Raw genomic sequence first — 12,546 nt, forward strand, 5'->3', positions numbered from 1 at the left:
CACTGTAGATGTGAGTGCTACTGGGTGATAGTCATTTTGGCCGCACACACTACTCTTCTTAGACACTGGTATAATTGTTGCCTTTTTGAAGCAGGTGGGAACTTCCGACCACAGTACCGAGAAGTTGAAAAAGTCCTAGAATATTTCCACCAGTTGGTTGGCACAAGTTTTCAGAACCTCACCAGGTAGGGCCTGCCGTCTTGCGAGGGTTCACCCTCCTTAAAGACAGCCTGACATCAGCCTCCGAGACAGAGATCATGGGGTCACCAGGTGCAGCAAGGATCTTCACAGCTGTACTTGTATTCCCCCTTTCAAAGCGGGCATAGGTGCCGCTGAGCTGCCGTTCATGCAATTCAATATCTTCCAACCCTATGTCATCTTTTCCTAATGATTTAATTTCATTTTTCCACTAACAGAGCCACATCAACCCCTCTGCCCAACTGCCTGTCCTTGTAATCCAATGTGTATCCATGGACTTTATGCTCCCAGCTATAATCTTCTTCCAGCCATGATTCAGTGACGCCCACAACTTCATACTTCATACCTGTCACTGTGCTAAAAGTTCATCTACCTTATTCCGTATAACGTGCGCATTCAAATACAACACCTTCAGTCCTATATTCGCCCTTTTCAATTTTGTTCACTTTTTACACTGCAACTCATTCTGTCGACTGCAATTTTGCCTTATCATCAGCCCCTCCTCGCCAACAGTCTCACTACACACTGACTCTGTTTGCGAATCAATTACTTCATCCTTAACCCTATCACTCTGATTCCCATACCCCTGCTAAATTAGTTTAAACCTCCTGAATAACTCAAGCAAACCTGCCACAAGGATATTGGTCCCCCTCAGGTCCAGGTGAAACCTGTCCCTATAGTACAGGTCATACCTTCCCTAGAATAGATACCAAAGATCCAGAAATCTGAATTCCTGCTCCCTGCGACAGTTCCTCAGCCACGCATTCATCCTATTCTTACCCTTACTGGTGCATGGCACGAGCAGCAATCCAGCGATTACGACCCTGGAAACCCTGTTTTTGAATTTTCTATATTGCTTCCTAAAATCTGTTTTCAGGAGCTTCACACCTTGTCTTCCAATCTCATTGGTATCAATATGCACCAAACTCACCCTTGCCCTTTAGAATGCCATGGACCCTATCTGAGACATCCCGAACCCTGGCATTTGGGAGGCAACATACCATCTGGTTACCCAGAGAATCTTGTTCCTGTTCCTCTGACTATGAAATCTCCGATTGCCACTGCAATACTCTTTACCTCGCTTCCCTTCTGAGCCACAGCACCTAGACTCAGTGCCAGAGACCCAGTCACTGTGGCTCACCCCTGGTAGGTTGGCTCCCTCAAGGGTATCCAAAGTGGCATACTTATTATTGAGGGGAATGGCCACAGGGGTACTCTGCAGTGGCTGCCCTTCCATCTCCTGACAGTCATCTGGTTACTTGTCTCCTGCAACCTATGGGTAACTACCTCCCTGTAGCTCTATCTATCACCTCCTCATTCCCTCATGTGAGGTGAAAATCATCGAGCTGCAGCTCCAGTTCCTTAGTACATTCCCTGAGGAGCTGCAGCTCGGTTAGCCTGGAGGCTAGAGGTCTTCCAGTATTCCCACATCTCACACACAGAACAAAACACTTCCCCAGGAGCCATTCCCAGTGCACGAACTGTGCCCTAATGGAAGAGGAATGAAGAATAATTAAGAAAATAAAAGAATAAGTGAAACTTACCAGATATCTACCTCACCAAGCCTGATGAGCCAAAACCACTCCAACAGTGGCCCACTCATAACAATGGGACTCCAACAATGATCGCTCCGCTTGTGCTGTCTTATTTGTATTTGCCCTTTCTAGTCAATCCCGGTCACTGATTGGTTGCAGTCCAACTTCAAAAGAAAACACTGCAGAGCTATGCCTTTATAATCTTGAGTGTGAATTTGAGTCGAAAGATAGCTCTCTTCTCATGCTCCTGCTCAGTGATTGGTCGCAGTCCAACTCCTTTGGAGAATCCTGCACAAGGACTCCCAAGTCACTTTGCACCTCTGATTTTTGAATTTTCTCCCTATTCAGAAAACTGTCTACACTGTTATTCCTTCTACCAAAGTGTGTGACCATACACTTCACTACACGATATTTCATCTGCCACTTCTTTGCCCATTCTCCTAATCTGTCTAGGTCCTTCTGCAATCTCCCTGCTTCCTCAACAGTAGCTGCATCTCCACCTATCATTTATAAACTTGGCCACAAAGCTTGCAATTTCGTCATCCAAATCATTAACATATAAAGTGAAAAGAAGTAGTCCTGATACCCACCATTGCGGAGCAACACTAGTCACTGACAGCCAGCCAGAAAAGGGCCCCTTTATTCCCAATCTTTACCTCCTGCCAGACAGTCAATCTTTTATCCATGCTAGTATCTTTCCTGAAATACCATGGACTCTTTACCTTATTCATCTCCATCCTATACGCCGATTCGTCATGACCTTTGTTTCGGCCAACGACAGTGGTGTTGTTAAATATGACATTGGAGCTGTACGTAACCTCACAGTCGTAAGTATAAAGTGAGTAGAGCATGGGTCTAAGCATACAGCCTTGTTGTACGCATGGTGTTGATGGTGATGGTGGACAAGATGTTGTTGCCAGTCAATACTGACTGGGGTCTGCAAATGAGGAAATTGTAGATCTAAGTACACAAAGGGGTTTCAAGACCTAAGTCTTGGAGCTTACTGATTATTTCTAGGGGATGATAGTGTTGAATGTAGAGCAATAGTCAGTGAGGAGCATCCCGATGTATGTATCCTCACTGTCCAGATATTCCAGAGGTGAGGGAAGAACCAATGAAATGGCATCTGCTGTTAACCTGTTGCAAGTTGGAGTGAATCCAAGTCACTCCTCAGGCTGGAGTTGAGATGCTTCATAACCAAACCTCTCAAAGCAGTTCATAGCAGTGATTATAAGTGCGACCGGATGATAGTCATTGAGGCACGTTATCATTTTCTTCTTGGGCACTGGTATAATTGAAGCCTGCTTGAAGCCAGTGGGTACCTCCGATGTCTGAAGGGAGAGGTTAAAGATGTCAGTTAAAGACACTTCAGCCAGTCGACTCCACTGCCAGACTCCACAGGTCTTCTGTACCCAGCCAGGTACACCTTCTGGGCCAAATGCTTTCAGTCATTTCACCCTCCTGAGGATGCTTTCACATCAGCCTCAGAGACTGAAATCACAGGGTCGCCAGGGACTATGGGAGTTCTTGAAGTTGCCTCCCAGTTCTGTCAGTGAATGAAAGTAAAAAAGGCATTAAGCTCATCTGGGAATGAACATTTTTTTGTCACATATGTTGTGTGATTTTACCTTGTCAGAGGTGATAGCATTCAAGGCCTGCTACGGCTCTTGAGCATTCTTCAGTTACCAATCCGCTTACTTTGGATTTTATATTGCCTGATAGCTTTTTTACCTTTCTTATAAGTCCTCAATATTTCTGGGGTTATATTCAGCCCTATATTGTGGCCGTTGTTAGGGGGCATACAGGTAACCTCCATCAGTGACATTATGCCCCAGCTATTTCAAAGCTCCACCTAAAATTATTCTATATCATGTACAGAGTCAATATCATAATGTAGCTACAGCTCCGTTTCCTTTCTGTATATCCTTAAGGAATGTCAATGAAAATATATCCAGGAATATGGTGGAAAACATGGGAAAACAGGACTAATATGTACCTTTTTCAGAGAACCAGCACAAGGTTAACGGGCTGAATATTCTATTTCTATATTGTTTGATTCTGTGAACACATGCATGTATAACTCAAACATTAGATGTTCAACTAAAACTCACTTGAAGGCATAAGTAGCACGTAACATTAATTTAGAGAAGATTTATGAATGTTTTATCATTTTTATGGCATTTGGTAGTGTATTGTGTGGCATTCAATTTTCTGTTTATGATGGAAGTTCCAGGAACTAAGCAGCAAAATTGGCATATATCACCATTGCCTGCCTTTAATGGGTAAAATTTACACACACCGATTATTTTTTTATTGATAATCCTTAGGAATGTTGCTAATGGCAGTCAGTCTTCACAGTTCTGACGTGTATGTATATGAAAACTAAATTACTTATCTTTTCATATGATTAGTTCAGACTTCCACTGGCACCCCAAGCCTATTAATTACTTCAGGCAAGTGTTATGTCAGCATACATTAACAATTATTCACATAATGGGTCGGCAGTTAAATTAATATTTTGACTAATTAATCATGGTGCACAATCAGAGAGCACTGAAAAAAGAACAAATGAAAGATAGAAGTTCTATTTTAATGTTTTTCTCAGCCTCAGATATCCCAAATTGTTGAAGTTTCATCATTATTATATTGGTCTAAATTTTTCCTCAGGAAAATCATAAGTAACAATACAAAAATTGGGTATGTTAGTGTTGTCTTCTATTCCAAGTAGATCTTTGGGGGTCAAGGTTGAATAGCCTCTAGAATTTATGATGTTTATCTGTGAATTCTTTGAACTTGGATTGTCCTTTGTGCACCAACTATCACATGTGCTTGATCAAATGTGGTTTTGATCTTCCAGCTAGGAGATACAAAGGAACTGGAGATCAAGCTCATACAAGCACACATACCAATACACACTTGGCATACACAGATACATTAACACAGACATATGACCATAAGAAATAGGAGCAGAATTAGGCCATTCGGCTCATCATGTCTGCTCTGCCATTCCATCATTTCTGATTTATTTTTCCTCCCAACCCCATTCTCCTGTCTTCTCCCCATAACTTTTGACCCCCTGATTGATCAAGAACCTATCAACCTCCACCTTGAATATACCCAATGACTTGGCTTGCACAGCCTTCTGCGTCAATGAATTCCATAGATTCACTGGCAGCCGTCGATCCCAGGGGATCATGGGTTTGCACCTCCGGTGGACTGTGTCCTCTCCAGGGCGCAAGCCTGGGTGGGAACATTTGAAGAACCAGCTGTTGCCCATGCAGTGGGTTCCCCCTCTCCACATCACTGGTGTAGTCCAAGGGAAGGGCAAGCGCTGATACAGCTTGGCACCAGTGTCGTCACAGAGGTTGCCAGAGTGAAGTTGTAAACTGCCTTGGGGACCGTGGCTCTGGGGGTTTACTCCCGAAGCCTTTCCCACGGGTGGGTATAGCTGCAAGGCAGCGGAGGTTTAAAATCAGTTTTCCTTCACCTAGGCAGACTGCCATCCAAGGCTGACGAGCCCCAACTGCCCAAAACAACTGGTTTTGAGGCGCCAGTGGTCTGCCTTTGCCCCTTCTTTTGTCAGTAGAAACAGTTCCACTGGGCCGAGTAGCTAAGCGACACGTGAAGGCGAGTTGGACTTGGTTGTCAGAGGCTGTTAGAGATGCATGTCATTTGGAGCACTCTATAGGAATTGGGGCTTATCCCCACTACCACCTCCAGCTATGATAACCTTAGCAACCGATAGATTCACTACCCTGTGGCTAAAGACATTTTCCCTCATCTCTGTTCTAAATGGATGTCTCTAAATTCTGAAGCCTGTGCCCTCAGGTCCTATAATCCCCTACTGTAGGAGACAGCCTCTCAACATCAACATTCTAGTCCTCTTGAAATGAATGCTAACATTGCATTTGCCTTCCTTAGCACCGACTTAACATGCAAGTTAACGTTTAGGGAATCCTGCACAAAGACACCCAGGTCCCTTTGCTTTGCACATCTGTATTTTGAAATTTCAACCACCCATTTGATGACAAGCCATCGATTCCTTCATCCAAATCATTGACATATAATGTGAAAAGAAGTTGTTTGCAATACTGCCACCTGCAGCACACCACGAGCCAATGGCAGCCAACAAGAATAGGACCCCTTTATTCCACTCTTTGCCTGCTGCCAGTCAGGCAATCTTCTATCCATGCTAGTACCTTGCCTGCAATACCATGGGCTTTTATCTTGTTAGGCAGCCACATATGCAGCACCTTATCAAAGGCTTCTGAAAATCCAACTAAATGGCATGCACTGACTCCACTTTGTCTATCCTTCCTGTTAATTCTTCAAAGAATTCCAATAGATTTGACAAGCAAAATTTCCCCTTTAGAAAACCATGCTGACTTTTTAAAAATTTTAATCCCTTCCCCACAGTTCTAGCAAACATGCCTGCAAGGGTATTGGTCCCCTGTGGATTCAAGTGTAATGCAACCTTTTTGTGCAGGAAATGACTTCCCTAGAAGAGATCCCAGTAATCCAGAATCGGAAATCCTGCCCCCTGCACCAATTCTTCAGCCATGCATTTATTGGCCAAATTATCCTATTCTTACCCTCACTGGCATGTGGCATAGGCAACAATCCAGAGATGACTACCCTGGAGGGCCCACTTTTCAGCTTTCTGCCTGACTCCCTATATTCTCTCATCCAGGACCTCATCCCTTTTCCTACCGATGTTGTTGGTACCAATATGTACCATGACTTCAGGTTGTTTGCCCTCCCTTTTTAGAATGCTGTGGAGTCCTTTACCCTGGCACCTGGGAGGCAACATAGCATTTGGGTGTCTCAAGTCCACAGAATCTGCCTTCTGCTCCCCTAATTATGGAATTGGTTATCATTCCTGCACTTCCCTTCTGAGCTACAGAGCCAGACTCAATGCTAGATAGCTGATTGCTGCAGTTTTCCCCTGGTAGGTCATTTCCACCACAACAGTATCCCAAGCGGTTTACTTATTATCGAGGGGAACGGCCACAGGGGTACTCACACTGATTCGTGTTCTCTTTCCTTCTCCTGATAGTCACTCAGCTACCTGCCTCCTGTAACTTCACGGTGTAGCTCCTCCTGTTGCTCCTGTCTACCAGCTCCTCATTTCGTTGTTTGGGCCAAAGGTCACCCAGCTGCAGCTCCAGTTCCTAAAGTCAGTCTCTCAGGATCTGCAGCCTGGTGCACTGCATGCAGATGTGGTTATCAGGGAGACCACAGGCCTCCCAGGTTTCCCTCATCCCATACAAAGAACACAGCACTACCTCCAAACCCATTCTTAGCACACTAGCTATGTATTAACAGAAAACCAATTACCATAAACTTACTTATTTACTCTCTTAGAACCTCCGTCTATACTTGTCCAAGCCTGTCCAAACAACAGCCACTCCGATTACACCTCCCTTCTTTTCATTGGCCCTGCATTGACTTCAGCCGGCTGAAAAGAGCCAAAAGCACTGGAGCTCTTTTTAAATCTTGTGTTGCACCACCAACAAGCAGCCTGTCACGCTGATTGCAGCCCGCCAAAAAGATCCTTTTAAATCTCGCGCTGCGTTACCAATGAATGACCTCTTGTGCTGATGGCAGCCTGCTGAAAAGAGCCAAGAGCATCAGAGCTCTCTTAAAACCTCATGCTACAGCACCGACGAGCGACCTCTTGCGTTGATTGCAGCCCACCGAGGAAAAAGCCGAAAGCTCGAAGCTCTTTCTAAACCTCGCACTGCGGCACCAACAGATGACCCCTCACGCTGATTGCAGACTGCTGAGGAAAGCCGAACACACTTTCTGTTTATCACTTCAATGTCCCTTCTCAGTCAGCAGAGCTGTATGGTTTTCTAACATTGGAGTGATCTTTAGAACCTACTCCTGGTTACTTTGGCTCATTCACCAGCATCAGAGTCTTGGAGTCATAGAGCACTGAAGCAGAGAAACTAGTCTGTGCTAGTCTGCTTTGCCTAGTCCTATCTATCTGTACCCAGACCATAGTTCTCCATACCCCTCTCATCCATGTATCTATCCAAACTTCTCCTAAATGTTACGATTGAATCCGCAGTTATCACTTGCACTGACAGCTCATTCCACACTCACGCCATCCTCTGAATGATGACTTTCCTCCTCAGATTCCCCTTAAATATTTCACCTTTTGCCCTAAACCTGTGACCTCTAATTCTATTCTCATCCAACCTGAGGGGGAGAAGCCTTATGAATTCACCCTATCTCTACCCCTCATGTCACGTGGTCGGGTGGTCGGCGACTAAACCGGCTCCCCCACCAGGCTTGCCTGGTGAGAAGGGTGGCTAGACACCCTGCAGGATGAAAAACAAGACCTGTCAAAGGGCAGGTGAACCCTCTCGTAGGGTCAACGGCCATCTAGCAAACACGTGCCGTGAAGCGCGGAAAGGGCATCCCTTGCATCGAAGCTTGGTCTGGCCATTCACTGCAACAGGACTTCCCCCAGCCGTCTTGGACCCCACCATGCCGCTGGATCCGGGAGGGGATGTCGAGAGGGTGAGTCTGGACCAGTGCAACCCCCTGCTCACCTAAAATCCATTCACACACACACTGTTCCTTTCTGAGGAGTGAGGTCAACCCCACTAACTGACTGAAAGAAACCACCATCATCCTATGGGATGGATAGTCAGAGAGAGAGAAACCCCTCATGAGTTTATATACCTCTATAGATCACCCCTTATTCTCCTGTGCTCCGCGGTGTAGCGGCTTGTGCAATCACTGTACCACACCGCTTATCACCAGTCGGGGCTTGACTCACACCACTGCCTGTAAGGAAGTTGTATGTTTTCCTTGTGACCACGTGGATTTCCTCTCATATTCCAAAATACAGTTAGGGTTTGCATTAGGGATTTGTGGGCGTGCTATGTTGGTGCCAAAAGTATGGCGACACATGGCTGGCAGACTGATGCCAGCACAATCCTTGGACCGTGTTGGTTTTGATGTAAGACAACACATTTCACTGTATGTTTTGATATCCGTGCATCAAATAAAGCTAATCTTTAATGTTTAACCTATTCAACCTTCCCCGTCTCAGGTCCTCAAGACCCAGCAACATCCTTGTAAATTTGCTCCGTAGGTGTAGAAGGCCTCAGAGCGCTCTATGGAAGAAGAGAAACAGTCAGTCTTCTCCTATTCTAATCAATGATTATCCCCTAACTGATATCACTAAAGCAGTTAATCTGGTCAACTGTGCCACAGAAATGATGCCCATCATGATGATGTCAGCCAAAAAAAGACTTTGGAGATTAATTTTACTGTTTCTGAGATAAGTAGGTTGCACCACATGTATTACACATTCAATTCTTTCCTGTGGTGTGTTTGTGTTTCCATCGTCTTTTCGGACAGTGAGTTCTAGAGTCCCTCCTTTCTTTGATGAAAACATTCTTCCCCTTCCATTATAAATCTGTGCCCCTCTGATTACTGACTTATCTAGTTAGGGAAATGAAAGCTCCAAAGTTGAATACTCAGCATTTTAGGAACCTCGATTAAATCAAGAATCTCTTCAGAGAATCCTCTGTCCTAAAGGAAACAACTTTGTTGCCTTGTGCTTACACTTCTCCATCTAGAGACTTGTGAATCTTAATTGGGAGCTGCACAAAACAGCACAAACATATTTCCAGTGAGAGCAGGAAGCAGTCAGAGTTTTCAAAGCTGCAGTTTCCTTCTGACAGCACAGCTTCAGTTTACAATTGTAACGTGTGCCTACGTTAATTTCAATATTTTCCTGGACCAGACAGCTTCTGACGCTTTCTGCAGTTCAGCCTCTCTTTTCCACACTTTCTCAAACCGCTGAATTAAATCATCAGTTAATCCTTGAACTGCATAGAATAAACAAAGGATTCTGAACTCCCACTGGCTGATTGAATGGTCTTCGAAATGGTTGTTTTCTCCCCCATTAAAGTTATGTTGTCTTCATACAATGAAGATCATTTCCTGAGAAGATTACACACTGTTATTTAGTCATTCTTATAATAGTTTTGCTAGCAATTATTTTTCAGAAGTACCTCTGAGTTCAAATTCTACAATGGCCCTTGAAAAATTTGAACTTAGTTTTAAAAAAGAATATGGAAATAAGATTAACTTTGAGGTTGGATGTCTGAAGAAAAACCATAAGAGTATTGGAATAGTGGACTCTGGATTTTATACAAAAGAATAAGCAACTTTTTTCACAGAATGAAGAAAATGCAATTTCCAGTTGTTTTATGTAGTCCTGAGTTTTCTTTGCACGAAGGCTGTGCATTTTAATGTGAGGTGCTAATCAAAATAGGACATACATGGTAGGGCATTGAAGAATGCAGTAGAACAGAGGGATCTAAGAATAATGGTGCATAGTTCCCTGGAGGTGGAATCCCATGTGGATAGGGTAGTGAAGAAAGCTTTTGGTATGCTGCCCTTTATAAATCAGAGCATTGAGTATAGGAGTTGGGATGTAATGTTAAAATTGTACAAGGCATTGGTAAGGCCAAATTTGGAGTATTGTGTACAGTTCTGGTCACCGAATTACAGGAAAGATGTCAACAAAATAGAGAGAGTACAGAGAAGATTTACTGGAATGTTACCTGGGTTTCAGCATCTGAGTTACAGAGAAAGGTTGAACAAGTTGGGTCTTTATTCTTTGGAGTGTAGAAGGTTGAGGGGGGACTTGATAGAGGTATTTAAAATTATGAGGGGGATAGATAGAGTTGACATGAATAGGCTTTTTCCACTGAAAGTAGGGAAGATTCAAACAAGAGGACATGAGTTGAGAGTTAGGGGGCAAAAGTTTAGTGGTAACACGAGGGGGAACTTCTTTACTCAGAGAGTGGTGGCTGTGTGGAACGAGCTTCCAGTAGAAGTGGTAGAGGCAGGTTCGATATTGTCATTTAAAGAAAAATTGGAAAGGTATATGGACAGGAAAGGAATGGAGGGTTATGGGCTGAGTACAGGTCAGTGGGACTAGGTGAGAGTAAGCGTTCGGCACGGACTAGAAGGGCCGAGATGGCCTGTTTCCATGCTGTAATTGTTATATTGTTATTTGTTGGCAAGGGTTCATTCTCTTCTTGGATCCTTTATTGATGTGAATTCAATAGATCGAAATGTTTTGTGGATGCAGTTGGATGTGCTGCACAGCATCAGTTCTCTTTCTGCAGGAAAAACCCAGGCACATGTGGGGGGATTAAAAAGAAAGATTAACCAGTAAAGACAGAGTGTCATGACTTCAGAATCTTTCAAATTACACTCGGTGGCCACTTTGTTAAGTACCTGCTTGCTAATACAAATACTTAATCAGCCAATTATGTGGTAGCACCTCAATGTACTAAAGCATGCAGACATGATGAAGAGGTTCAGTTGATGTTCAGACCAAATGTCAGGATTGGGAAAAAATGTGATCTATGTGACTTTGACTGTGGAATGCTTGCTGGTGCCAGATGGAGTGGTTTGAGTATCTGCCAATCTCCTGGGATTTTCACGCAAAACAGTCTCCAGAATTTACAGAGAAGATACACAAAACATCCATTGAGCAGCAGTTCTGTGGGTCAAGATGTCTTATTAATGAGAGAAGTCAAGGGAGAAAGGCCAGGTTGGTTCACATTGACAGGAAGGCAACAGTAACTCAAATAACCATGTGTTAGAACAGTCGTGTGCTAAATGCACTACATGTCGAACCTTGGAGTGGATGGGCCACAGCAGCAGAAGACTATGAACAATCAGTTGCCACTTCATTAGATATAGGAAGTATCAAATAAAGTGGTCACTGAATGTACTTCACAGCTGAAACCATTCCTGAAATAATAGGATTCCAGGTCAAGTTTAGACAGTAGGTAATGGTTAGTTTTTAGTATTAGTAGTGGAGTCCTGACAATATTTTATCTCTCTCTTTTGACAAAATAAACCTAAAATAAAAACTGAAAAGTCTGGAAATAATCAGAAATGCAAGCCGTGTCAATGGAGAGAAAAACAATTTGTTTTACGTATGAAGCACCATTCTGCTGAACTTTTATGGCTGTTTCTAATTACTTGAATTTCCCAGTAACTCTCACTGAGTAAATAGGTTGTATTTTTTCAATCCAGTAAACTCTTTCTGTCTTCACTGTTGCAGACTTGTCCGTTAAACTTTTCCAGTATATTCTGTTTTATTTTTGCTTTCTTGGTAATATCAACTGTTAAGAGAGAAAGAATCATGCAGAAATAGTAGAAGGAAATATATCTCATCAAAGAACTGGGCCACTTATTTTGTGTCAGCCTGTCTGAGTTGGTGATGTCATCTGAGGCAGAAGATCACGGATTCGAGCTCTGCTCCAAGCTTTGACATATATTGTTGGTTGACATTGAAGAAGTACTGAGGGAGAGCTATATGGTATTTAGAATGAGGCCTGTCTGCCTGCAACCATGGTTATATGAGATCTAATGGATCTGTGCCAGTCTAACTGGTCATCATTATTGAGCAATAACAATCAATCCAAAGATATACATTCGTGAATTCAAGGGTACAAAGGGTTATAAAAAGCTTGAATTAAACCTATTCCTTGTATTAAGTGTAAAGGCAGATACCCATGAACAATAAAAGTCTTGTAATTCATTTGAACAAGAAAGGACATAAATCTTTGAGGCATAAAACAACCATAAGCTCACAAAGCTGAAATAGGAAAAGTTCTAAGCCCTATTAAAACATTTTCAGTAAGTGTGGTAGTGGAACAAATAGCAGTAATCACAACTTCCTTGAAATTTTTCATTTATTTATAAATTTCATTGAAATTTATCAGTCTAAGCATATGTACAGTTTAGAACATGCCAATTTTGT

General features: G+C 43.2%; 1 protein-coding gene across 2 annotated transcripts in view; it reads left to right on the forward strand.

Moving 5' to 3' along the window:
• Positions 1-12,546, forward strand: part of card11 (caspase recruitment domain family, member 11) — a 321,723-nt gene that overhangs the window by 130,454 nt on the left and 178,723 nt on the right. The window lies entirely within an intron of this gene.

The sequence above is a fragment of the Mobula birostris genome, chromosome 9 (assembly GCF_030028105.1).
Source record: "Mobula birostris isolate sMobBir1 chromosome 9, sMobBir1.hap1, whole genome shotgun sequence".
Classification (NCBI taxonomy): Eukaryota; Metazoa; Chordata; class Chondrichthyes; order Myliobatiformes; family Myliobatidae; genus Mobula; species Mobula birostris.